This window comes from Guyanagaster necrorhizus (assembly GCF_019112545.1).
Source record: "Guyanagaster necrorhizus MCA 3950 unplaced genomic scaffold BT62scaffold_4, whole genome shotgun sequence".
In the NCBI taxonomy this organism is placed as follows: domain Eukaryota; kingdom Fungi; phylum Basidiomycota; class Agaricomycetes; order Agaricales; family Physalacriaceae; genus Guyanagaster; species Guyanagaster necrorhizus.
Genome location: NW_025064883.1, coordinates 1,786,257 through 1,792,322, shown reverse-complemented (window position 1 = coordinate 1,792,322; position 6,066 = coordinate 1,786,257).

Sequence of the window (6,066 nt, the reverse complement as noted above, 5' to 3'; positions counted from 1 at the left end):
GGACAGTGGCTGGTTTAGGGTTGTTGAGGGAGGCAGAGACTCCTCGTAACAGGTTCATGAATTCTAGGAACATGTCCTGCTGGTTTGGATTGTTACTTCCTGTGGGGCCGTCGGCGCTGCCTGGGCCATTGGGACCACCTGGTCCTCCTGGTCCCCCTGGTCCTCCTGGTCCACCTGGTCTACCTGGGAAAGGGTTTGGTGGATTGCCAGCTGGTTCCCATCGGATGGGAGTATGAGTAGGGGTGTCTTCATCTCTGCCCTCTGAGTCTGGGCTGTCTGGATTCCCATGGTTGTTGCCCAGGGATAAGGGGTCTATTGGGGGGTCGGTTCGGGTGCCATACATCAGGCTGGCCTGTCGGGCCCCGTTGGTTGGGATGCTGGTGGCGTTGAAAGGGTTAGGGGAATCATCGTAATTAGGTTGGCGGGCAGTGAAGCTAGAGTGATTGTAGGTTTCCCTACGGGAAGGTTGTCCCCCACTGGAGGCTGATCCAAACAGGCCTGGTTGTTCCTTTGAGGCAGATGCCGGGATGTCTTCCATGGAAAACATGTTTGGATGGGTGGGCTGCCTTTGTTCAGGATCGGTCTCTGTGGGTTCGGTAAATGTGGTGGACATGATAAAATTTTCGACTCAAGGGTTTGAGTTCGAATATACTGTTAGGAACGTGCCAATCGAGTGGGCTTGAGTGCATGCGCGGAGTCCAGCGGAGTGCGTGGGTGTTGACGAAGCTATTGGCAACGTCACCCTTGAGTCGGGGCCCAAGGATCTGGATGGACAGAATGGAGTTCTGTCAGAGAAGTGAACAGGAGTATCCTTCGGAGTGGAATCCGACGGATGAGATAGGGAGGAGTGAGTACGAAGTGTAGATGGCTTATCCAAGTTGATATTCGAACTGAGTAGTTACGGTGATATACATGGCTTTATATACTAATGGTAGCTAATTCCGAGTCGGGTTCCATTGGGTTCCGGTGTGAATATTCGCTACCGAGTTCGGGGTCTAGGTATTACAATGTGAAATACAGATGTGAAATGATAATGGTGAAATGAAATTAGTAGGTAATGGGAAGCGGCCGGAGTCCGGTGGTTAGCGTGATAGAATTCGTGGTTGGTTGAGGTGACACAGAGGCCGGTGGCATGCGCGTAACAGATCCTCAGTAAAGCAAGTGGAGTGAGGCTTCTCAATCTTAGGTGTTGAGACTGCTATGAAACTCTTTCATTGCAAACCTGAGGAGAAGAAGCTAGTCAGATTAACTTTCAAAAATGCATTATATGCATCTTTTCTAGTTGTAAACCTCATCTCTATCAGTGCTCTTGATGCTGCTGGGTTTTATACAATATTTTGAGGAAAATAGGTGGTTGTCAAGGATATCAATAGCACTGAAGTCTTCACTGGACAAGAGAAGAATGGGATGTATGTTCTTGAGTGTATAGATGATGAGAGTGACTTACCTACCAGACACTTGCTATATCATTGAGGAGCAACCCTACTTCTCTATGCTAGTGGCACTATCATTTTACACATGCCAGCATTGAGACAATTGAGACCATAGCATCAAAGAAACTAGTTGACAGCTGCATCAGAGGAATTACAGACAGAAATATCAAGAGAAAGTGTGAGAACTGTCTTATGACAAAACAGATATATCAATTATTTAATGAGCTAATAGACCCAAATGTGGCACCTCTCCACCTTGTGGCAACAGACTTATAGAGTCCTAGTCTGTTACATGCATGCTGCTGGCCTCCATGTCACCTCAACCAACCGTGAATCCAATCACACTACCCACCAGACTCTGACTGCTTCTCATTACCTACTAATTTCATTTCACCAGTATTATTTCACATTCATATTTCACATTGTAATATCTAGACCCCGAACTCGGTAATGAATACCGACACCGAAATCCAATAGAACCTGACTCGGAATTAGCTACCATTAGTATATAAAGCCATATACATCATCGTAGCTACCCAGTTCGAATATCAACTTGGATAAGCCATCTACACTTCGTACTCACCCTTCCCTATCTCACCCATCGGATTCTGCTCTGAAGGATACTCCTGCTCACTTCTCTGACAGAACTCTGGTCTGTCCATCCAGATTCTTAGGCTCCAACTCAAGGGTGATGTTGCCAATAGCTTCATCAATGCCCATGCACTCTGCCAGACTCCACGTGTGCACTCAAGCCCACTCAATTGGCATATTCCTAACAGTATATTCAAACTCAAACCCTTAAGTTGAAAATTTTATCATGTCCACCACATTTACCGAACCCACAGAGACTGATCCTGAACAAAGGCAGCCCATCCATCCAAACATGTTTTCCATGGAAGATATTCCAGCCTCTGCCTCAAAGAAACAACCAGGCCTGTTTGGATCAGCCTCCAGTGGGGAACAACCTTTCTGTAGGGAAACCTACAATCACTCTAGCTTCACTGCCTGCCAACCTAATTACGACGATTCCCCTAATCCTTTTGATGCTACCAGCATCCCAACCAACAGGGTCCAATGGGTCAGCCTGATGTATGGCACTCGAACCGACCTCTCAACAGACCCCTTATCCCTGGGCAACAACCATAGGAATCCAGACAGCCCAGACTCAGAAGGCAGAAATGAAGACACCCCTACTCATACTCCCATCCAATGGGAACTGGCTGGCAATCCACCAAACCCTTTCCCAGGTGAACCAGGAGGATCAGGAGGATCAGGAGGACCAGGTGATCCCAATGGCCCAGGCAGCACTGACAGCCCCACAGGAAGTAACAATCCAAACCAGTAGGGTATGTTCCTAGAATTCATGAATCTGTTATGAGGAGTCTCCACCTCTCTCAACAACCCTAAACCAGTCACTGTCCATACCAAGGTCAAGGAACCAGAACTATTTGATGGCTCTGACCCTCACAAACTAAAGGCTTTCATTGTCTCCCTTCAGTTGAACTTCAATGACAGACCTACCACATTTGCAATGAATGCTAACAAAGTTAACTATACCATTTCATTTCTGGCTGGCACCATGCTCAACTGGTTCGAACCAGACATTCTTAACTCCAATCCACAGAATCCACCAGCCTGGCAATTCTCCTATGCAGCCTTCTTAGATGAGCTTCATAGCAACTTCGGCCTCTTTGATGCTATCGGAGATGCTGAAGATGCATTAGAACATCTTTGGATGTGCGATAGTGATTGGATCATGAAGTATATGGTCCAATTCAACCAGTATGCTTCATAAATTGGATATAGAGATAACTCTCTCTGCCATGCCTTTTACTATGGCCTCTGCACCCATATCAAGGATAACATAGCACACCATGGGAAGCCAAACAATCTTCGTGATATGTGCTTCCTTGCTCAAGAACTTGATGCTCGCTACTGGACCTGGAAGACCGAAATTATCCATGAAAACTGGGACAATAAATTCCTCAACCCCAAATCCAAAGGGTCTAACACTTCTTCCTTGGACTCTAGCTCCACACCAAAATCTACTGCCTCTAAGCCCTATGCCGACAAGCTAGGCAAAGATGACCATCTTACTCAGGAAGAAAAAGACTGCCGGTGCCAAAACAACCTTTGCATGTTCTGTGGAGCCAAACACAAGACTGAAGACTGCAACAAGCAGAAGGCAGCTGTTATGATTTTTCCCATTTTTCTTCGATTTTCTTTTCTTTTTCCTCAGAAATGACCCCTATCTTACTTAGTCAGGGCGCTTAGGCCAGCGCTTAGGACCATGGGAATGCTTAGCTCAGCAATCCAGTCAGTCCTTGTCATATCGCGCTGCTGTGTGCTGTGAAGGGAGAGACAATGACCTTTTTGTCCTTCAACTGTGGTGCAGCAGTAACAGCATACAGCACGACAATAGTTTTTGTGGAGAGACTGGCAACAGTAGGGGAAACAGCACACAGCAGGACAACAGCTTTTTGTGAATGTTTATTTATAGTGCGACAGTATTTAAGTAGCTCAGTTTTCGCTGTAATACTCCAGTCTCGAACTAAAGTTTACACACCACCATCTTATCTCGAGCTCAACTAATTCGTCGAGCCTTGAACCACACAACACTCTCGACACATCAGTGAACTCAGTCAGACATACCCGAAGTGCGAGATACCGAACTGTTTATCACGTGTTGATTGTCACATGGGATTTGAGTCTAACAATTAGTTCGAGACTGTCACATTCCCTTTCTCAAGCCCAATTGTGCTGAAAAACTGAATGCCCCCTGTGCTTAATTCTTCCAACCCAAACTTTACTCAAGAGTTTTTTATACTCTTTGTCTCTATTATCGGAATTCTGGTCGGTCTATTGGTGCTCATACAGCTGTGCTGTGGACACCAATCAATTATCGCCTGGTCTATCCATCATTATCACGAATTACAGCATATTCGTACCATTCTATGAAATGTTACACCGGATCTTCCTCTTCATGACATCCCTGCTTCTGCCCGACCTTCGACGTCCCTGGGAGAACATCTTCAGAACACCATATAGAAGAAGAGGAACAGCCCCAGCAGCACACGTACCCCCCACGATCCCCACCGGCAGTCATTCAGGACCCTGGAAACCCATGGGCAACAGGGTTCCGACGACCCAGGCCAGACACCCCTATTCGATCCCCCAACCACAGTATTCGAGCAACAAGAACGCCAACCCCCGTCTCTGGCACTGGCATTGGCTGCCGAGCCAGAGACTCCTTAGATGGCTCACAAGTGGTTCACGGGACCAGCACTAGGACATGGGGATCCCATTGTACCATGTCAGTATGAGGTAACAGCACTGACAACAGGACAGAGGTCAGAAATGGCACCCACCGAAACAACAGCGAAAGGCAAGCGGCTGCCGTTGAGGTTAACCAGTTGGAGCCACGACCTATCAGGAACTTCGCTGAGCTCTTCGCCAATCAAACAAGAAGCGACAACAAGATCTACAGGGAGAACAACCTTTTTAGAAGGTATCTCCGGGCACGAGAGGCAGAGCAGTGGTGAAGAGAAAACGGAAGTGCTAGCAACAGCACTTTGGTCAACACCAGCACTCTCGACTCCCCATTCCAACAGCCCACCCCCTCCTACACCGGGTCTGACCCATGGGAGATGCCTGCCAACACAGTCATCAACGGCAACACCATCCCAAGACAAGAAGAGCTCGACGCCGATAATGATAAGCTTGACAGCGACCGCCCACTATCATATGGAACGGATACTATCACAGACACCAACAGTATTTCAAACCACAGAAATGGGATATCGGTGGATAGAGGATCGATTGGAGAGGACAGCCAGCACATCAACCCCACAGGAGACCTTAAACGGTTTCTTGATGGACCAGTCGCTGCCCTCTTCCTTCAACCCCGATTCTATCGAAATTTCCGACGATATAGCCGAGCAGTGGCGGAGAACACAGCAGGGGAAGAGGCCGAGCAGGAGCAACAACAGCCTGGGCAGGAGCCTTCTCCTCACCCCGGACCAGAGGATGCTGGACCAAGTACCCAACCCCAGACCTGCCAAACCAATAACGTACGACCTGGCAGACATTTCCCTCCTCAGGGGGGAAATATGGGACCAGGACGGCGATGCAGATGATGGGGAGGAAGGTTCAACCGGGGAGGTTGGGGACCTTTCCTTTGAATCCAAAGAAAGCACCGAAGGACAGAAAGTGGGGGAGGTTTTGCATGTGGCTCCGGAACGGGCCATTTTTAGTTTTAATCAACAGTTTTTGCATTATCAGGTGGGGCTGATGCACCAATACAAGCCGAGGAATGGCAGACGAAAAACGGACAAGCTATGGATACTGAACGAATCGGCATCCATGGCTCTGTCAACCCGAACAGCACCACCTCGGCACTCGCATGACACTCGCATCAACTCCGGAACAGCATCTCGGCTGGACAGCAACCGATCCCAACCGACTCGGCAACACCCAGGACAAAGGGAGTTGCCAGTCGTGCTGCAGCCACCTGCCGAATGTTAAGCCCAAGCGACACGTGACAGACAACACATGATAGACAGATGTCCCTTCGCACTTCGAGGGATCACCTGAATCCACTTATGATGTTATCAACTCGGTGTGTCACAAGGCC